Source organism: Chiloscyllium plagiosum, unplaced genomic scaffold (assembly GCF_037043375.1).
Source record: "Chiloscyllium plagiosum isolate Xiang-an unplaced genomic scaffold, Cpla_swu_hap1 HiC_scaffold_11, whole genome shotgun sequence".
Lineage (NCBI taxonomy): Eukaryota > Metazoa > Chordata > Chondrichthyes > Orectolobiformes > Hemiscylliidae > Chiloscyllium > Chiloscyllium plagiosum.
Window position 1 is genome coordinate 78,760,203 of NW_028270149.1, and position 23,509 is coordinate 78,783,711.

The following is a 23,509-nucleotide window of genomic DNA, read 5'->3' on the forward strand; positions in this document are numbered from 1 at the left end:
TTGAATGCAGATTTTCATTGCATTCAAAACTCCCCCAGCTTCCATCGTAGGATTCAAACACATTTCCCCTGTATAACGGCCTGGCGCTCTGGAATTAATGTCCAGTGATAATACTACTGCATCATTGCCTACAATCAAGCTGGCTACTACCAATAACTCTCACAAACAGTTGTATTTGTGATTGTTTGTGCAGTTACTGTTCCTATTTCGATGCCCAACAGTGAGATTCATGTCAAGATTTGTAGCTTTGAGAACTCATTTGTATGTCGTAGACATGTAGTCTGTAGAATTGCAAATGTGTAGGTTGTTTAAATGTGAATTATAGAATCCACGACAGCAATACTCTTTAATTTATGACTTGTGAAATCTGTGTAATTTTACTTCAAAGAGTTATAGCTTTCAATTGAATACAGCACGAAGGTACTTTATTTTGATTTACAGATTTAATTTTTCTAATCAGGAGAGGGTAGGTTCCTCAGAAGGGACCTATGGAGTTTTGATGCATTTGGACAAGCTACGACATTCATGAGAACGAATTCACAATCAGACATAATGTAGTCAAATGTCTCAGTCTGTGGTACAATGGAACATTTGTAATAACCTCCAGGGAGTTGCTGGAAATATCTCATTTAAATCACACACACATGCATCCACACAACACTCAACCAAGCAGCTGCTGGCATTAAGAAAGACCAACTGGTAGGGTCGAACTTGGGCAAGTTGGCAGTTGTTATAGATGATCTTTATTATATAATTTATCAACAGACAGCTACCAAACCAAATAATTGTCTGGTCTACAATGGGAAGAACCACTCACATTTTTTAATTGGTTATGAGCGATTAGTAGGTGGAGAATGGGTCACGTTTGACTGACTAGAAAATGGTGGACATCTACAATACTGGATTTCCACACATGTAACAGGGCATCCAGTATTCTGGAAAAGCAGGTCTGGCAGCATCTGTGAAGAGAAATCAGAGTTACCAGACCCAGAATGTTACCTCTAATTTCTCTTCACAGATGCTCCTGCTGAGTTTTGCCAGCGACTTCTGTTTCTGTTTCTGATTTACAGCATCCGCAGTTCTTTTAGGTTTTTATTTATCCGATATTCTGAATGGGTTTTACATAGTCGCTCACCCATGTGCAGCTAGTTAAAATTAGCCTCCTATGAAGTCCTTCACACATGCATGCAATATCCTGATGCTGACGCCAGTAAAATACTCAATTACCTCCTCATCCTATGGGAGATGTTCATCTGGAGGTTCTCAGATCTTCTCGATACAGAGTTAGGTTCAAAGAATCCCATTTGTGCTATTTGAACCTACAGCATTTAAGGGCTCCTGTTTATGCTTTCTTAGTCTCCTCCTTCTCTTTTGTAACAATCGATTAATGGGCTATGTGCCGACAGTTATAATGTTGACATTTTCTTGATCAGCCTATAATATTCCAGAACAGGAATTCCCTTTGCTTACTTTGACAGGAGAACAAATTGGAGGATACCATGCCAGTTAGTTAGTCAGCATTCTGCTACTACCCTCCCATGAACATTAATAGGCAGGGGTACAACTTTCTGGCAACAGTGAAGTGAGAATGAACAGATGTCCAAATCCAGAGCTGTCCTGTCTACTGCAAACATACTACTGTTGAAACTTCATCCAAGGGTTATATTGTTGTAGTATTAGATTGATCTCATTCTGGGTATATTATTATTATTATTATTATTATTACTACTACTACTACAATTGGGCAATTCCTGTCCCTGTGTTATAAACCAGGATTGGATGAATTGCATCCCAAAAACTTACACCCAGGTTGAGGAATGCAACCCTCTGCGGTGGGATAGAAGCTATAAAATGCACGTACGAACAGATTCAAGAACAGCTTCTTCCCTGCTGTCATCAGACTTTTGAAGGACCTGTTAAATGTTCTCCTGCTTCTCGGATGCTGCCTGACGTGCTGTGCTTTTCCAGCATCACACTCTCGACTGTTAAATGTTAATGTTGATCTCTCTCTGCATCTTCTCAGCAGCTGTCACATTGTATCCAGCACTCTGTTTGGTTACCCTTATGCATTTGTATTGTACGATCCACCTTTAAAGCACACAAGAAAACGCTTATCACTTCACTTTAGTACACATGACAGTAATAAACCAAATCAAAATGAAATCAAAATCAAAAATCAAGCCAGAAGGTATTTGTCAGCTTGGGAACAAATTGAGTGTAACAGGCAGGTATAGACTATACTTAATCAGTGTGGACTTGCAAAGTTCTAAACAAAGTGTCTCTCGTGACATGTGAGTCTGCTATTGGGCAGCACTTGCTAAAGAAATCTGAGTGCACCAGTAGCTATACTAAAATCCAGTTTAAGATAATCGGTCAAGCTTGTAATGTGACTCATTTGTGCTTGCTAGAAGCATATCTCTGCAAATATCAGGAATATTTTCATGCTACATCCCTTCTTTGGATTACCCAGGAGACTACAGTTCCCTGTTGCTTCCTCCATTGAGGCCAATCAAAGTTGAGATACTGAACAATCAGCCCCTTTTCTCTTTAAGCTTAAATTGTTGTGGTCTTTGTAAAATTTGTCGTCCTTGCATTTGTCCTGATGAATGAAGGTCAACAACAGTTCAACGACATGTCTGTCTCTTTTCAGTAAATTGGAGATCAGGTTAGAAAGAGGCTGACAGGTTTTGAAGACATCAGATTTGATGAATGGAAAGCTGCGAGAACTGTCGGTAAAGTGACGAGGACAGGAATGCAGTGGGATAATTAGACATTTTCAAGATGGTTGAGACAATGAAGTGGAGAAGAACAAAAGTCTCTCTCTCTCTCTCATCATTTCTCTAAGGTATTGTAAATGTTCACCTCAACATATCTGTTGCAGCTCGTGTTTTCCTTATCAGATCTTACCTCCAATTATTTATACATTCCAGCTGAGTGTGAATTGAAGAGGTGTTTAAGTGAAAGAAACGTGCATCCAGTCCAGTTTACAAACAGATGCTATTTTTATATTCATGGGTTAACCAAGATTGATTCAGAGGCATCTGAGGTTGCAGAGGCTAGAAGATGTGGAGTTTTGTTTGCAACATTCTATGATGTAGAGGTGTTAGAGTTAGACTGGGGTAGACGACGTTAAAAATCACACAATGCCAGGTTATAGTCCAACAGGTTTATTTGGAAGCACTAGCTTTCGGAGCGCACTGCTCCTTCATCAGGTGGCTGTGGAGCAGGATCACAGTATTCTAATTTTCCCTCATTTCAGAGGTGGTGCTAGAGAAATAGAGATTCACAAATAGTGCATCCTTGTTTAAAAAAAACATAATAAACCCAGCATCCGCAATCCAGTCAGTTTAAACTTAGTGATAGAAAATATTTAGATGTGATAATCCAGGACAAAATTAACAGTCACATGTACAAGTCTGGATTTATTAAGATAGCCACAATTTTTTACTTTTCAAGGCAAATTCACAAACTAACAAGATTGTTTCTTTTGACAAGGTAAAAGATCCAGCCAGCATACATTTGTAATGATGAAAAGAATGGTTCCAGCAATGAAGGTCTTTATTTATGTGGATGACTTCGAAAGTTGCAGTTCTTGAAGGAGAGAAGGTTGAGAAGAGATTTGTTCAGATCAATTGGGCTTAGAGACAGAGCTGGACAGAGACAGAGGTGGACAGAGCAGATAAGGAGAAGCAGTTTCATTGGTGGAAGAGTTGAGAGCCAGAGAACACTGACTGAAGGTAATTGGCAAAAGAACCAATGAAATGTGAGGACAAACATTTAGGTGATCAGGATCTGAAATGCACCATCTGAGTGTGAGGTAGAGGAACACTCAAATGTGACTTACAAGGGAGAAAAAAACAGAATGATTGGGAAAGGGAGGAGAGGCATCTAGCTGAGCTACTCTTGTAGAGAACTAGCATGGATTTGACAAGTTGGATGGCCTCTTTCTGTACTGCAACCATTCCGTGATCTTAGTGGGCAAGTAGATCAAGACGGAGAGTCAGCTCCTATTAAAGTAACTTAGTTCACTTAACAGGCACTCTTGACACCACTTTACCTAATTTATCTCAAATTTATGGTATAACCCTGAACTCTAGGTAAATGTTAGCAAGCAAATGATTACACAATATGTGCAGAGAACTATTTTCCCTCATCGTGATTTCAATTCCCTTTGCAAAATCCTTTCCACATTTCAGACAACTGGATTCAGTCAGTGCACAGCTACTGAGGTCAATTCTCCCACTATAAAGTTATACTTCAGACCCTATTTACTTTGAATGCATTCATTCATAAAGCTCTAACCTTGTGAAGTCTCTAATCCCTTGTGGCTGCTGGAGTTTGTCAGCTGCACTGGACAGTCACATTTGATCCATTTGCTGCCTTATATATTGCGAACTGCACTGAGACAGTCTGGAATCTCTTCCCACATTCCAATTGACATCAGTCAGTCTCCAAGTCTACAGCGCTGGGTCATAATGGGTACCCCTGTATTCTGAACATGTTTGTGAAGCAACTGCGAGACAGCTGTTGGCACAAACCTTGGGCACTTTTTAAAAAAAAAGTCAAGACATAATTTTACTTAAACACCACATTAGGGTAGTGAGCATGCAATTTCTGAAGAGCGAGTCTCTGTCATCAAATGAGTTGGAACCTTTGGAAAATTGCGGGTAGTTCAAGAGAAATTGGAATAACATTCCCTTCAGTTTGCTGTGGCAGTGTATTGTTGGGTTATTTTACACATGTGATTTAGAAATGCAACTTAATTTGATTTGTTTCTCTGTAGAAAACTATGTCACTTTTCACACTCCTGAAATTTTTAGAAGTATAGAACTTAGCAGCTTCTAAATAAAACTTTGAAAGAAATGCTGTTTGATTCTTTTTCCATTTCAAAAAACATGTCAGGCTGAGACAGAAGTTATCTTCAACTATTCTAATTTTGGGTGCTGTGCTACAGTAAAAACTAATGAATTGTTTTTCAATATGCAAACGAGTTTGAGATAAACATGCAATTGCAAAGGCCCCCAGTACAATGTTTATAGAAATGGCTTAACAGTCACACCAGAAGTGGCCACCATATATGTGATTTATAGTCAGTTGAAGAGCCTGGCAAGACCAGAAATCAGAATCCTGCTGCAGTTGCTGGAACAATGATTGGTTTATCAATGACCAATGATTTTCAAAACATCCTTTGCATCATTTTCTGTTTATTGACCACCAGCCAAGGGTATGGACGACACGGGTGTCTGAGTGACTATCAATACAACAACAACCTTGCATCCACAAAACCACCATGATATGCAAGAACATCTGAGGGCGGTCACTGTGACTCCGGGGGGATAAAAGAGGAGCAAGTTACTGCAGATGCTGGAATCTGTACTGAAAACAACCAGTGCTGGAGGTCACAGCGGGTCAGGTCTCTGATGAAGAGTCATGTGGACTTGAAACGTTAGCTTGCTTTCTCTCCATGGATGAAAATGTGTTGCTGGAAAAGCGCAGCAGGTCAGGCAGCATCCAAGGAACAGGAGAATCGACATTTCGGGTATAAGCCCTTCTTCAGGAATTCTGATTCCTGAAGAAGGGCTTATGCCCGAAACGTCGATTCTCCTGTTCCTTGGATGCTGCCTGACCTGCTGCGCTTTTCCAGCAACACATTTTCAGCTCTGATCTCCAGCATCTGCAGTCCTCACTTTCTCCTCGAAGATTCTCTCCATGGATGCTGACTGACCTGCTGTGATCTCTAGCATTTGTTGCTTTCAGGGAAGAAAATAAACATTTTGTTGTGGCCATTGAGGCAGCTTCCCATGGCCTTCTAACTTACTGGTGTACTGAAACATTAGGAAACCTGCTCAAATGGTGATCTGAGCTGTCCTTACAGGAACCCTTAACCATTCTCGTTTAGCCAACCTGTCAGTTAAAACACACTTAATCCTAACTTGCATTCACAATCCAACACACTATGTTGTCCCTGAAGCATTAAAACTTCTGGAAGTCTTTCCACTTCCATGAAGTTCAATGCCGTGAGGAGCTTATTTACTTGAATTACAATTCTAACCAGATGTGTGGCATTGGTGTCCAAATGAAAATTTAACAACCTGGAAAGCCATCAGTCCATCTGGCAGAGATATTTTCCAAACATTCCTCCCATCTGATTCAAGATTTCCTCAGACTTCTGTAAGACTGCCTTCACAATGAAGAAGTTAGCCATCAGGCTTTTACACTTCCGTTCTATTTATAAATGGATCCCAGCATGGGCTGGGAGAAGACAGCAGCCTCACTGTATCAGGACTGAACCTTTTGCTGTAACTCAGCCGCACGGCCTTTCCTTTAAGCTACAAGAGAAACATCTCAAAGAATGGCACTCCACGTATGATGTGATGAACTTATTCTCACTGCCAAAAACAGCAGCAAGGTGGATTCCAGCTCAGACTGGTCTCCCTTCATTGCTGCCTCATTGCAACGTCCTCCCTAACCCCACCCCCTCATTTGTCTCTCTGGGGGTTTTATGATCTGATTGAAAATCCTGACCCTCGAGGGAATAACTTTTCGGGCTTTCTGTCTGCTGGAGCCCCCCAGGTTCTAGCGATGTGCAAGGTGGTCTGACACCCCTTTCTGTCAGTCTAACATATAGTTAGGAATGACATGTGCCTTAATGAGCATTTACCTGCTTCAGGACAAGATTTCCAGCTTACTCAATGGAGAGAGGGTGTGCACCCAGAAGTCCTGCACCAGGCACAATGAAAGGGTGGAGGCCAGGCTATTTCCTCTGCCCAGCAGCCCTGAATCATGTACTTGTTGAGCAGCAGACCGAGGACAATCAGCTCTGTCACATCTCCCTTGGCTTTCTATCAATACATTCAGTGGCGCCAGTAAAACTATTCAGCTGGAAGTTGTCTGCAACAGGAAGCCTACATTAACTTGGCTTAAGCATAGTCTTTTGTTGAGCGCCTGTTTCTCAAGAGTTCCCAAGTGTTGTTTTCTTTGTAGAAGTGGACAGTATCTGATAACAAGGCACTTGATTACCTTGTGTTATATATTAAAAAGTTAATCCTGGTTTACAGATCCCTTATTGCTCCCATCTCTATAACCTCCTCCAAATGTACAGGAAATCTAGACCCCTCCATCAGGGCCTCTTACACTTCCCTGATTTTAACTGTTGCACCAATGGAGCTTTCAGATGCCAGGGCCCTGAGCTTTAAAGTTGCCTCATAACCTGATTCTTCCCCTTTATGATGCTCTTTAAAACCGACCAATTCTCACATCTCCGGTGGCTTGGCATTGGATTTTGCTTGGTAATGCTTGATGCTATATAAATGGAAGTTATTGCTTTATTGGAAGAAAATAATGGCACCAGCTCTCAGAAAGTTGTTCGGGAAAAGGTATTGATTTAGCAAAGTGCTCAAGTGTACTATAAGAATCATCGTCAATTGCTCAGATTTTGTTATGACGATATTGCTTCCTTTGCTCCACTATAAATTTAATTGTTTCCATTATACAATTAGTTATCCACTGACAATGTTGGTTTCTGCCAGACTTTTTTTTTTGCCCAAGTTATTCACACATTGGCATCACTAATGTAAGTTTATCTATTAATTTCACAAGGTTTATGAGTTATATTTGCTTATCTTCCTGGGTCTGCTGGATATTCAGCTTGACAACTCCATCCAACAAGGAACATTTCACTGGTCACCTCATGTTTAATGATCTCCAGAGCCTTTATGTTGAAGGATCTTCGTGTCTCTTCCAGTGTTGTAATGATGAAACTTACAGAATATTGAGGGGCCTGGATCGAGTGGATGTGGAGAAGATGGGGCCGATAGGAGGAGAGACTAGGACCCGAGGGCACAGCCTCAGAGTGAAGGGACGACCCTTTAGAACTGAGATGAGAAGGGATTTCTTCAGCCAGAGGGTAGTGACTCTATGGAACTCATTGTCGTAAAGGGCAATGGAGGACAAGTCTTACATGTATTTAAGACAGAGTTAGATACTTAAATACTTACTTGAATAGTAAGGAGTTCGAGGGTTACAGGGAGAAAGCAGAAAAATGGTGTTGAGGAACCTGTTAGCCATGATCGAATAGCTGAACAAACTTGATACGTGAATTGTTAAATTCTGCTCCTATATATTGTGGACTGATGGTGAAATCTATACTGGATTGAAACATGGAAGGTTTCCAGACTTTCCAAAGCAACCGAATCTTGTCTAAACCCAATGTAAATGCATTGATTACGAAGAGTCAGCGTGGATTTCTAAAAGGGGAAATCATTTTTTTATTAACTGGAAGAAAGTGAGGACTGCAAATGCTGGAGTGCAGAGTCAAGAGTGCGTTGCTGGGAAAGCACAGCATGTCAGGCAGCATCCGAGAAGCAGAAGAACCGACATTTCGGGCATAAGCCCAGCCATCGCAGGAAGTGCAAATCCTGCGTCCACGCCACTCCCCTCACCTCCATCCAAGGCCCCAAGGAATCCTTCCACATCTGTCAGAAATTTACCTGTACTTCTACCAATGTCAGTTACTGCACCCGGTGTGGTCTCCTCTACATCGGGGAGACAAGACGCCTTCTTGTGAATTGTTTCAGAGAACATCTCTGGGACATCTGCACCCACCAACCCCAGTGCCCTGTGGCTGAACGCTTCAACTCCCCCTCCCACTCTGTCAAGGACATGCAGGTCTTGGGCCTCCTCCACCCCCAAACAGTTACCACCCAATGCCTGAAGGAAGAACGCCTGCAACCACATGGGATAAATGTGGACTTCAACAACTTCCTCATTTCCCCTACCCCCACATTATCCCAGTCCCAAGCCTCCAACTCGGCACTGCCCTCCGGACCTGTCCACCAATCCGCCCTCCAACCTATCACCTTCTCCCTCACCTTCACCACCTATCGCTTTTTCAGCCACCATCCCCCCCCCCCCCAATCCCACCCCCTCCCATTTATCTCTCAGCTCCTGCCCACAATCCTGATGAAGCGCTTATGCCCGAAACATCGATTCTCCTGCTCCTCGGATGCTGCCTGACTTGCTGTGCTTTCCCAGCACCACACTCTCAACTCTGATCTTCAGCATCTGCAGTCCTCACTGTCTCCTTTTGTTACTGGAGTTTTTTGGAAGAGGTAATAGAAAGTCTCACTAAGGATAATGTTGTTGATGTGGTATACATGGATTTTTAGAAGAAATTTGATACATTGACACTCAACTGACTTGTGAGGAATGTTATAGATCATGGTATGCAAGGGACAGAAGTAACATTCTGCGTGACAGAATAATGATCCAGGGAAGTTTTTCAGGCTGGAGGAAGGTTTGTAGTGGAATTCCCAGAGCCCCTGTTTTCCCTGATACATATTAATGTTTTGGATCTCGGTCTGCAGGGGACACATGAACAGGGGCACAGATGACAAGAGCAAGGAGGTGATGCTGAACTTGTACAAAACACTTGTTAGACCTCAGCAGAAGTATTGTGTGCAGTTGTGGAAGCCAAATTATAGGAAAGTTGTGAATACACTGGAGGGAGCACAGAAGCATTTCACAAGAATGGTTCCAGGGATGAGGAACCGCAGTGATGAGGAGAGATTGAGGAAGTTGGGACTGTTCTCCTGGAAACAAAAAAGGCTGAAAGGAGATTTGATACAGGTTTTCAAAATCATGAGGAGGCTGGACAGAATAGATAGGGAGAAGCTCTTCCTACTTGTAAAAGAAAAAAAAGACCGCATAGATTAGAGTGATAGCTACCTGATGAAGGAGCAGTGCTCCGAAAGCTTGTACTTTCAAATAAACTTGTTGGACTATAACCTGGTGTTGTGTGATTTTTAATTATATGCAAACAATGCAAGGCTGTCGTGAGAGAAAAAAAAGTGTGTAGTGCACTGCCTGGAAATGTGGGGAGGCAGTGAATTGAGGTATTCAAGGGGGCACTGGATGGCTATTTGGATGGAAAATGGTGTACAGGGATGTGAAGAAAAGGCAAGATATTAGAATAGAATTCCTACAGTGTGGAAACAGGCCATTTGGCCCAAGTCCATTGTTGTGCTTCTGTTCGCCAAGCTGGGAATTTGTGTTGCAGACATTTCGTCCCCTATCTAGGTGACATCCTCAGTGCTTGGGAGCCTCCTGTGAAGCGCTTCTGTGATGTTTCTTCCGGCATTTATAGTGATTTGTATCTGCCACTTCCGGTTGTTAGTTCCAGCTGTCCGCTGCAGTGGCCGGTATATTGAGTCCAGGTCGTTGTGCTTATTGATTGAATCTGTGGATGAGTGCCATGCATCTAGGAATTCCCTGGCTGTTCTCTGTTTGGCTTGTTCTATAATAGTAGTGTTGTTCCAGTCGAACTCATGTTGCTTGTCATCTGTGTGTGTGCTACTAAGGACAGCTGGTCGTGTCGTTTCGTGGCTAGTTGGTATTCATCAATGCCACACTCACAGGAATCCGATTCACTAGAGAGGAAGAAAAGGACAACCAACTCCCATTCCTAGACGTGATGGTACAGAGAACACCGAATGGAGAATTCACCACAAAGGTATACAGGAAAGCCACACACACAGACCAAGTCCTAAACTACGAAAGCAACCACCCCAACACACACAAAAGAAGACACTATTCAACAGGGCCACAATACACTGCAGTACACCAGAACTGCAAAAAGAGTTTTGAAGAAGAACACCTATACAATGTATTCGCCAAAAACAGATACCCCCGCAATTTCATCAACAGATGCCTAAGGGAAAGACAACGGAATGAGGACATGCCACAACCCAAAGGACTAGCCACACTACCATACATCAAGAACATTTCTGAACTGACAGCCAGACTACTGCGACCACTAGGACTCATAGCAGCACACAAACCAACAGCCACTCTCAGACAACAACTCACCACGACAAAGGACCCAATACCCAACATGAGCAAAACCAATGTAGTGTACAAAATCCCATGCAAGGACTGCACAAAACATGACATAGGACAAACAGGAAGACAGCTAACAATCCATGAACACCAACTAGCATTCAGATAAATGGGATGCAATTATCTGAAGTGTAACGGTCCGATCATCCCCTAGTGTTTCGAGAACCCTGTTAGATATAGCAATGACATGACTACATCTTGCAATTGGTGAGTAATAGGCACAGATATTGCTATAACAAAGAACTGTCTCAAAGAAAAGTTGGACTGGGTGCTAAATATTCCTGGATACAAGGTGCACTGGAAAGATAGGAAAGGGAGATGGGTGGCAGCATTGGTTCAGGAGGTCAGCTGAGTGACAGGAAACAAGGTACTGCTGTTACAATATCTCATACGCTGCAGGCAAGGATGCCCCGAGGCATGTAACACTGGGGAGACCGAGCAAAGACTGCGAAAATGGATGAATGGACACCGTACAACAATCGCCAGCCAGGAGTGTTCCCTTCCAGTCGGGGAACACTTCAGCGGTTAGGAGCTTTTGGCCTCGGAACCTTTGGGTGACCATCCTCCAAGGCGGACTTCGGTACAGGCAACAATGCAAAGTGACCGAGCAGAGGCTGATAGCCAAGTTTGGTACCCATGAGGGTGGCCTTTACTGGGATCTTAGGTTCATGTCACACTATAGACTGTACACTTTCTCTCACAGACATACACATAAGCACACATACACACACACACTCTTATATACTCACACACTCATGCAGAGCCTCTCTCATACACATGTTCTCTCTCATACACACACATATACACACACCACACTCACACTCACACATACACCCTCTCACAGGCTTATACTCCATCGCACTCACACATACACTTTACCAAGCATGCACACATGCAAACATATACAATTTCATGCGCACTCACATTCATATGCACGCATTCACGCTCTATGTCTCATGCATGCACACATACATATAAGTCTATGGTGTGAATTTGCATTTGCAGAATTATATTTGCAGATACATTTTATAATCTTTAGTTATCTCGAGAATGTGACTTAAAAGAAGTTCTGGGATTTTCATATTAATGAACCGAAACCTGTAACTCATTCCAAAAGATGAAAGACTTAACAGCAATCTAGGTTTATTCAATACATCGTTTCAGTTGCATGACACTGTGATCATTTGCTATAAATTCTGTGTCTTATGATCCTGCTCCACAGCTATCTGATAAAGGAGCAGCACTCCGAAAGCTAGTGCTTTCAAATTAACCTGTTGGACTATAAACCGGTGTTGTGTGATTGTTAACTTTTGCCACCCCAGACCAACACTGGCTCCTCCACATTGTGGATACGAAACTTGACAGCATTTTGAACAGTGAGACATATGGTGTAGAGCGACAGAAAGACACAGGCAGTTTTGTGGAATGGACAGAAAAGTTGCAGGTGAAAGTCAATGCAGAGAAGTGTGGAATGATTCATTTTGGAAGGATAAATGAAGAAGGGCAATATAAAATAATGGGTTTAATTCGAAAAAGGGATGCAGGAGCAGAGGGACTTGGATGTAAATGTGCATAAAATATTGAAGGTGTCAGGATGGGGTAAGAGAATGGTTAATAAAACATGCATCCAAAGCCTTATTGATAAGGGCATAAAATATGCAGCTAAGCAGGTTATGTTGCACTTGTATCACACATAGGTTCAATTTCAACTACAATACTGCATTCAGTTCTGGGTGCCACGCTATAGGAAGGGTGTCAAGACACTGGAAAGAATTGCAGAACCAATTTTTAAAAATGATTCCAGGATAAGGACCTTTGTTATTTAGCTCGTTTGAAAAGGTCACAACTGTGTTTCCTTTGGAGAAGGAAAGACAGAAGATTTGCTATTGGTCTGGACAGTGTAGATTGGAAATTTGTTCCCATTGGTGGAAGGATCAAGAGCAAATGGGCAGAGATTTAAAATAGTTGGTAAAAGGAGCGATGGAGATATAAGGATAAACCGTTTCATAGAGTGAGTGCTGGGAATCTGGAATAAACTGCCTGAGAGTGCAGTGTAGGCAGGTTGAATTGAAGGATTTTAAGATGGCATTGGATATCTGTTGGAAAATGTGGAGATGTCATTGGAGTTGCACTAACTGAAACAATCCTTTGGACAGCCAACGAATGGCCTCCTTCCATGCTATAACCATTCAGCGAAGCCATCATTATAGGCGTCAGTAGGATTGTTGAAGGTGATTTCCAACTGCTTGTTCAATTGTACAATAATATTTTTGTCATTGCACAGAATTTTCAAGACAGTGCCTTGGTATTTGAGCTAACGTAATTATCAAAACCTCAACTATTTCAATGCATATACTTTAGGCTAAAGTAGCATAATCTCAGAAATTACTGATTGACTATAAGACGTGGCGGCATGGTGGCTCAGTGGTTAGTACTGCTGCCTCACAGCACCAGGGTCCCAGATTCGATTCCAACCTCAGGTGACTGTCTGTGTGGAGTTTGCACATTCTCCGGTTTCCTCCCACAGTCCAAAGATGTGCATTTCAGGTGAATTGGCCATGTTAAATTGCCCACAGTGTTAGGTGCATTAGTCAGAGGGAAATGGGTCTGGGCGGGTTACTCTTCGGAGGGTCGGTGTGGACTTGTTGGGCCGAAGGGCCTGTTTCCACACTGTAGGGAATCTAATCAAGACTGGCTATGTACGGTGAAACTATTCCCAGTACATGTGCATTTTGAAATGCCGTACACATGCTCTCAGACAGAGAATTGCACTTCATTTGTTTAATTACTTACCATCTACCACTGCTCTGTAATAAAAAGAGTGTTGCTTTCAACAATCAAAAAGCACTCTTACATTCTGCTTTTAATCGTAACGGCAAATGCATGGAAAGCTCACAGAACACATGTTTCTGCTGTGAGAGTAACAATATTGAAATCACATGAGGAAACATGTTTTGTAAACTCAGGACATCTCGAAGTGGTTCACAGCCAATTATGTATTTTGGAAGTGCAGCCGCTGTTGTAATGTGGGAAATGTAACAACTCATTAGCATAGAATAAGATCACACAAACAGCAACATGATAATGACTAGATTGTTTGTTTTAGTGATGTAAGTTGAAGATACATATTAACCAGGATAATTGAGGGAAAAGCTATCATCTTCCACAAACAAAGTGCCAGTAAAGGGATCCTTTACATCCACTTGTGAGGGAAGATGAGTCATCAACTTCTTCAATAATGCACTAAATTGGCATTAAGACATAGAGTTTTGTAGCATGGAGCCCAGCATATACATGATGGTCATCAAGCGCACTATTACTTTCATCCCATTTCCCACCACTTGGCCTATAACTGTATGTTGTGGTATTTCAAACATTCATCCAAATAATTCTTAAATATTTTGAGGCACTCCTTTCAGTCAGCGGATTCCAGATGCACATCACACTCTGGGTGAAGAAAACCTTCCTTAAATCCCCACTAACCCTCCTTAGCTGATGTCCTTGGTTATTGACCCATCCACTAAGGGAAAATCTACATTATCTACGCCCCTCATAATTTTATACACTTCATACCTTGTTTTCCTTTGACCAGACAACCCCAGCTTATCTAGTCTCTCTTCATAGCTGAAACACTCCACCCCAGACATCATCCTGATAAATCTGCCCTGCAGTGTCTCTGGTGTAATCACATCCTGCCTACAGAGTGATGACCAGAACAGCACATGGTACTCCAGCTGTGGTCTAAGTAGTGATATACAGCTCCAACGTAACCTCCCTGCTCCTGTATTCAATGCTTTGACCAATAAAGGCAAGCATCTCATAACGCTTTCTTAACCACCTTATTCACCTGTATTGTCTTCGTGGATCTGTGTACAAAAGTCCCTCTATACTTTTCAGTATCTTACCATTCATCATTCAGTCCTTTGACTTGTTACTTTTTCCAAAGTGCATCACCTCACACTTTTCAAGATTAAACTCCATTTTCCACCTTTCAGCCAATTTTTATCATCCTGTAGGGCTCAAAACAGTGGTTAGCACTGCTGCCTCACAGCACGAGGGACCCAGATTCAATTCCAGACTTGGGCGCCCAGCTGTATGGAGTTTGCACATTCTCCCTGTGTCTATTTGAGTTTCCTCTCACAGTCCAAAGATGTGCAGGTTAGGTAAATTGCCCATAGTGCTCAGCGATGTGTAGGTGCATTATTCAGGGGTAAATGTGGGAGGGGAATGGGTCTGGGTAGGTGCGTTACTCTTTGGAGGAGTTGGTGTGGACTTGTTGGGCCTAATGGCCTATTTCTGTACTGTAGGGATCATGTGATCTACAATCTTGCTGATCAAATCTCTTAACTCATGCATAGGTCATTAATGTAGATAATTTGAATTAGCTTTATTGTCACATGCACTCACGTGAGTACAGTAAAACATTGCCACATACACGCTATCTTATGTACAAGTTATCTAGGTATACATTCTTCAGCTGAAAAATGTGTTGCTGGAAAAGCGTGGGGAAAAGCAGGTCAGGCAGCATCCAAGGAGCAGGAGAATCGACGTTTTGGGCATAAGCCCTTCTTCAGGAATTCCTTCTGCACATTCTTCAGCACAAGTTCTTCGGGTAAGAAAATTAGGAAAAAAAGGAATAAAAAGTCCAGCTTTGCAGATTATAAGAGAAATGCCAATGTGATCCTCTGATTAAGAAATTCCCTATGACTATTGCCTTTCCATTCTCCTTCCTCCTCCCCTGTGTAGCCAATGGTGCCATGGACTTCTGTCTGGCCGCACTCCCCTATCGAACCATCATGTTCAACTTGTTTTCAGAATGGAATACTGATGGGCAGGCGTGATAGGCTCAAAGGGTTTACTCAGACTGTTTTACATTCTCCATTCCATTGCTGCCCATATGCTTCTAACTGATATTCCTGTAGCATTCTGCCTCGAGATCCACAACGGAGACTCCAGCTCAAGTTCAAAAACCTGCAGCTCAAGCTTAGCCAGCTGGAGACAGCAACTTCTACTGTTTCCCAGTGCCATCATGCTTGGATTTCTTCAGACTCGTTAAAAATCGCAAGACACCAGGTTATAGTCCAACAGGTTATTTGGAAGTACAAACATTCGGAACACTGCTAGTTTGTCAGGTAGCTAGTTTGTGCATCCAAATAAGCCTGATGGACTATAACCTGGTGTGGTGTGATTTTTAACTTTGTTCTCCCCAGTCCAACACCGGCATCTCCACATCATTCTTCAGACTCAGCCACTCCCCACGCTTTTTCAACTTCCTGCCTCCTCTCTCAGTGCTGTGTCCTGAATAAAACCCTCACTCTCTACTCCCCCCCCGCCCCCCACACTCTTTTTAACCTTGTCTCTTGGCGCTTCAGAATGAACACAACTAAACCATTTATTGTTTGTTTTCAGATTCCATGACACTTCGACTCCAATTTCCTAACTGCTGAATCATCCGACTTCAGTCTCTTAGCATTCTCTCTGACTTTACTGCCCTGTTGTCGTCTGCCATGTAACTTATGCAAAATGCTCAAGCTTTTTGGAACAAAGCCAAATGGTTGCAAGTATTCCTCGCCCCTGTTTGATCAGATCACCTGTTAGAGCTAGTCCCTGTAGATGCCACCCACATGTCAGCTGCCCTTGCTGTCTGTGGCTCAGGGAGTATGGCATGTTTATTTGATTTTAGTTAAACGTGCTGACAGTGTGCATTTGGATATGATGATTTCTCCTCAGTGACATATACACCATCCTGCATCACAGCATCGAGTGCCTGTGTTCCAGCATTCAATATCATGCTACAGCCTGTTGGACCAGGCGTGCAATTATGCCCTGCCAATATTTCTACGTGTTCATGTACCTTTAAAAAAGACCATTACCTCAAACAGATCTCCTGGATCGACCAGTTTGCAGATGTATTCTCAATCTGTTTTTCCTTTAAAGAAGATGACAGCTTCTCTCTGGTTTCCAGTGTCTCCATACCAGGTCAGGTCATTGTAGGAAGCATTGGAATTGCTGTTTTGAATTTAACCTGAAGGAATGAATGACTCATTCCTCTGCAGAACAGAGATTGTAGATAAAAGGACTCTCAGAATGAAGCCGGCCTGTGCTAGATTGATAGTTAGCACACATTCCCTTCTGCTTAAGATTGATGAGTTTTGCAAGCACCTTGCAAGCACCGATAAGAGAAGTTGGAATTGCAATGTATGTTGCTCTATAAAGGAATGTTCACTGATGCAGATTCATGGCTTGTAGCTGACTGGTCTGTCCAGAGTAGGTGTCCCTTTGGTACAGAGGGCAACTTCAAAAGCACACTGACACCATTATTTCCTTCAATGTTAGATTAGAACAGCAGGTGAGAATAGCTCTTTGCCATTTGGGGATCTCTATTTAAATATAAAAACTTGGGGATGATTTTTCACCTTAGCTTTTCCCAGAATTAATTCATTACCTTTGAACATTACACTGGAATGTGTTGGGCAGGCGTGTTCCAATGGCGCACGATTGGCAAGACAGTGTTATTTGCCACACTTCCGGTCCATAGTGCCAGCAACTAGGAACTGGACGATAGGGCATCAATGTGGACTTCAACAGTTTCCTCATTTCCCCTTCCCCCACCTCACCCTAGTTCCAAACTTGCAGCTCAGCACTGTCCCCATGACTTGTCCGGACTTGTCCGACCTGCCTAGCTCCTTTTCCACCTATCCACTCCACCCTCTCCTCCCTGAGCTATCACCTTCATCCCCTCCCCCACTCACCCATTGTACTCTATGCTACTTTCTCCCCACCCCCACCCTCCTCTAGCTTATCTCTCCACACTTCAGGCTCACTGCCTTTATTCCTGATGAAGGGCTTTTGCCCGAAACGTCGATTTCGCTGCTTCTCAGATGCTGCCTGAACTGCTGTGCTATTCCAGCACCACTAATTCAGAATCTGGTTTCCAGCATCTGCAGTCGTTGTTTTTAGCTCATAGAATTTGTCATTCAACCCTAGCCCCCAAACACCATCAACCACCCATTCCCCCCTCACAAACACCCCATCCAGCATGTTACAATGTGGCGAAAGTATTGAAAATTCAGCCAGTCCACTTGTAGGGTGCTGTTACTGAGTGGATCAATGACGATTCTTTATTTGACTTGTTGAAATTTCAGGAGGAAGAGCACTGGAAGACACTATTCACGAGATTTTCCACGTGGGCTGGAGTCGCATCTAACGTCGGACAGGATTGACAGCTTTCTCTCTCTCAAGAAGGTTCTGAAAGGAGAGTCATACTGGACTCAAAACATTAACTACAATTCTCTCTGCACAGATGCTGCCAGACCTGCTAAGTTTCCTGAGCATTTCCCTAGCGTTTTCATTTCAGATTTCCAACATCGACGGCGTTTTACTTTTATTCCTCCTCTAAAGGTTGTAAATGAAGTAAATTGTTAACAACATTGTGATTACTTTATTGGCACTTTTTGCTGATACCTAGATTTTAGATCCAAATTCTTTTAAAAACTGAGTTTAAATTTTGTACCCCTCAAGAGCACGGGAGGAGACAAAAATATTTCTGATGGGTAGCAGGCTTGGGAGCAAAGGGTCACTTTGAACCTTCAGTTCTTTATGGTTTCACTAAGTTTGTGTAAAGGTCAACCATGAAGGTGCATTAGCTGCACTCAGTTTGATAATCTCACACCCGGTCTTTGACTGGAGACAGGAAGTTCTGCACAAACCTGCTCAGGGAGTAAATGTATTCTGTACAGCTCTTGAGGGGCTTTAATAATTGTGCGTGATTAAAGATGTAAACTATTTATTGGCATTGTGCAGTAAACTATCTTGTTAACTCAAACAAGTGTCTCTTCAGCTGAGACACACCTTTGGTCTATCCTCCAGTCTGTTTGACAGATCCTGGACACAATGTAGGAAATGGAAGGTTGGTGACAGTAACCCACCTCAAACAACTCTTACCCCAAACTACACACTGGCAGAGGTGGTGTACCAACAATGGCAATCAAGGCAAATACCACACTTATTCCACCACTGGGGAGGCTGATGGACACTACTTGGTAGGGATCTTTTTTTATATATAGATCCCAACAGTGTGGAAACAGACCCTTTGGCCCAACAAGTCCACACTGACCCTCCGAAGAAGGGCTTATGCCTGAAACGTTGATTCTTCTGTTCCCTGGATGCTGCCTGATCTGCTGCGCTTTTCCAGCAACACATTTTCAGCTCTGATCTCCAGCATCTGCAGACCTCACTTTCTCCTCCGAAGAATAACCTACCCAGACTCTATTGCTCTACATTTACCCCTGACTACACACCCCAAGCACTATGGGCAATTTAGCATTCACCTAACCTATACATCTTGGATTGTGGGAGGAAACCCATGCAGACACAGGGAGAATGTGCAAACTCAACACAGACAGTCGCCCAAGGCTGGAATCGAACCTGGGTCTGTGGCAGTAGTGCTAATCACCAAGCTGCCCCAATTGTTTATGATTAGTTGACTCCAATATAATTGTATCATGGTCCGGGTGTGCCTGGAGAAGGAGCACGCGGTGTCTATCAACAGCCTCGCAATTTTCAGGGAGGGGTGTGGAGTGTTTTATTTTTCCCTCTGACTCTAATTTGATTTAATCCCTGCCCTCCCCTTCACTCTTTTGATCACACAGCGTTGCCCTTTGATGAGAAAGGCAGTGTTTGTCACTGGCCACTCGGGTGTTTCCTATCTTCCTGGTGGTGGAATATAAATAAAGATTTACACACTTGTTGTTCTTCACTGTGTCCAACGCCTGCACGCTCATGACATAGGTCTGGGAAATAAATAAGCATTACTGCTGTTAAGGGACAAAATATATTTATTTAATTGTTTCATGTGAGAATCTGTATAGTAGGAGAAACTACATGTGGTCTTTTTAGGGATAACAATCTCTCTCTACCCAACACTGATGGGAATCAATGTAAGGTTCCAGGCCATTATGCTGGAACATTTTTTTACCCCTGCCTGCAGAGGTCTAGAAAGGGAACAAAGTCTTCAAATAAGGAGTAAAATAAACGAGATGAGAGCAATTTCTTCACTTCCAGGGTGATAAATCTTTGGAATTCTCCACTCCATGGGCAGTCACTGAGTATATTCAAAATAGAGATATTAAAGACATCAGAGGAAATGAGGATGGTGCAGGAAAATGGATTAAGATCAGCCATTATCTAGCTAATTGATTCAGCAGACTTTAGGAGCCAAATAATCCACCCTTTCTCTTTATGTTTCTATTGGGACAATTGAACCCGAATTTGACCAACAGTGATGTATTAAATCAAACGAACCTTAAGCTTTTTAAATAAGTGCATTCATGTGCTATGTTATTGGGTATTTACAGAATTAAGTAGGACGAGACATAGAGACACCAACACTCATATGATGTACATCACAGAAACAGACCATTCAATCCAACTTGCCCAGATATCCTAAATTAACCTAGTCCCATTTGCCCACACATGGCTCATATCCCTCTAAACCCTTCCAATTCACACACCCATAACAGATGCCTTTTAAATGTTGTAACAGCCTTCACCACTTCCTCCAGTAGTTCATTAAATACATACACCACCCTCTGCATGAAAAAGTTGCCCCTTAGTTCCATTTCAAATCTTTATCCTCTCATCTAGTTTTGGAGTTCCCTTACACCTGGAAAAAGACCTTGACTATTCACCCTTTCCGTGTCCCTCCTGATTTTATAAACTTCTATAGCATCACCCCTCAGCCTCCAATGCTCCAGAGAAAACAGCCCCAGCTTATTCAGCTTCTTTTTAGAGCTCAAACACTTCAAACCTGGCAACAGCCTTGTAAATCTTTTCTGAACTCTTTCAAATTTCACAACATCTTTCCTGTAGCAGGGAGATCAGAATTGAATGCAATATTCCACAAGTGGTCTAAACAATGCCTTGTACAGCCGCAAACATGACCTCCCAACTCCTATACTCAATGCTCTGACCAATAACGGCAAGTGTACCAAATGACCTCTTCACTACCCTGTGACTCCACTTTCAAATAACCATGAACTTGCATTCCAAGGTCTCTTTGTTCGACAACACACCCCAGGACCTTACCATTAAGTGTATAAGTCCTGCCCTATTTTGCCCGACCAAATTGCAGCATCTCACATTTATCTAAATTAAACTCCACCTGCCATTCCTCAGCCCATCAGTCTATCTGATCAAGGTCCCATTATACTCTGAGGTAACCTTCTTCGCTGTCAACTGCACCATCAATTTTGCTGTCATCTGCAAACTTACTAACCATACCTCCTATACTCTCATGACAAAAAACAGTGGACCCAGCACCGATCCTTATGGCACACTGCTGGTCACAGGCTTCCAATCTGAAAAGCAATCCTCCATCAACACCCTCTGTCTCCTATTTTCGAGCTAATTTTGTATCCAAACGGCTAGTTCGCCCTGTATTCCATGTGAACTAATCTTATTAATCAGTCTACCATGTAGAACCTTGTTGAATGCCTTACTGAAGTCCATATAGACAACATCCACCACTCTTCCCTCATCAATCCTCTTTGTCACTTCTTCAAAAAACTCAATCAAGTTTGTGAGACATGTTGACTATTCCTAATCAGTCCTTACCTTTCCTAATACATGTAAATTCTATCGCTCAGAATCCCTTCCAACAACATGCCCACCACCAGGCTCACTGGTCTATAGTTTCCTAGCATTTCCTTACCACCTTCTTAAATAGTGGCACCACATTAGCCAACTTTCCGTCTTCTGGCATCTCACCTGTGGCTATTGATGATACAAATAACTCAGCAAGGGGCCTTCGCCTCAGCGCTAGTCGACTGCATACCTTGTATTTGAAAAGGGGGTTGAACCAAATAATTGCATTTGCAGATCACGAATGTTATTGAGACAAAATGCAAACTGGGTGACCACTTTGTAGAACATCACCTCTTTGTCCATAGGAAGACCCTGTCCTTCCAGTTGCTTGTAATTTCAATAAACCACCCTGTCCACATGTTAATATTTCCATCCTGGATCTGCAGCTATGTTTCAACAGAGCTCAACACACATTGAAGGAACAAGACCTTATTTTCCCCTTGAACACATTACAGGCTTCAGGGTTCGACATCGAGTTCAGCAACGTTTAACAATGTGACCTTTTTCATCCATTGTGAATCCATCCCCACCCCTTTTTGTGTAGTGTTGGCTTTGCTCTCAGTACATTTTCTCCTTTTCACACTTCTCACTTCCACCCCTTCTCCAAATCTATGTCTCCTTTAGCAACATTCTGTTTCACATGCTCCTCCTCTCCCTCTGTCAAGAACATAAAATCTCCCTCTTTGCAATTCTGAAGTAGAGTCATATCAGATTAGGAACGTTAACTCTGTTTTCCTCATCACAGGTGCTGCCTGACCTGCTAAGTTTCCCCAGCACTTTCTGTTATTATTTCAAATAATTGCCTTTGTTAGCATCTTGCCTCGCCTCAACTGATGTGTGACTTCAGCTGTGTTTGGTACAAGCAAACAGGATGAATATGCTGTTTATTGCAAAACACCCCACTGGTACTACTTATGAATGGTTCCACTTTGCCCTGCAAGATTTAAGTTGTGCAGTTATTTGGAGAAGGAATTTAGCTTTCTTTTGTCACCTGCAATTGCAACTAAATTTTTACAGTAATGTATTCACCAGCATTTGCACATTAGTCAAATGAGAAAGCTGAAGGATAGGCCTTGAAGACTCTTGTTTAGCTCACAATCAGTACACTGTGTGCAATTCCTTCTTCAATCAGTCATTTTGCCAAAACGCTCTTTTTCTGTAAAACAACAGATAACCCCAGCCATCTTGTCAGCCAACATCATTCCGAGAGCCGAATGTTGATGTGTTCGAAAGGATGGTTGGGGCTTTTCCCGAAACATCGATTTTCCTGCTCCTCGGATGCTGCCTGACCTGCTGTGCTTTTCCAGCACCACTCTAATCTAGACTTTGATTTCCAGCATCTGCAGTACCCACTTCTGCCTGGTTACACATTTGGCATGTCTCTATTCAAGTGTGTGTGTGTGTGTGTGTTGGTCCTTCCTGCCATCAGTGCAAGCACTTGTTTCTCAGAGCTATGTTTGACAGTATAAGTCAGATCAGTAATCTTCAGCAGAAGCAGCTTGACAAGGGAGGAAAAGAAAGCAGGACCATGGTTGCTTCAGCTTTGAAACTGCTGACCCATCTCAGTGGCATATTGCAGTGGGGTGAGGAATCACAGTAGTTGAGAGGGTGCTGCGTTCCAGGCACATGTTCCAAATGAGCCAACTAGCCACTGGCCATTACAGACTGGCTGTGACGGGTAACAGTTCTGAAAGGTTTATTTATAATCATGACCTTTTGGAGCGCTGCTCCTTCATCAGGTGAAGACTTTGCCTGAAAGCTTGTGATTGTCAATAAACCTGTTGGACTATAACCTGGTGTTATGTGACTTCTGACTTTATCCGTCCCAGTCCACACCAGGTTCTGAAAGAGATTAGCATTCATGTTATGTTGGCTTGTGAGGAGACTGTGCCTTTATGAGGGGTTCTGTGCTGTTTCTCTTGCAAAGGGTATTCCCAAGTGGTGCTTCAATGTGTCCTTCAGATAGGCA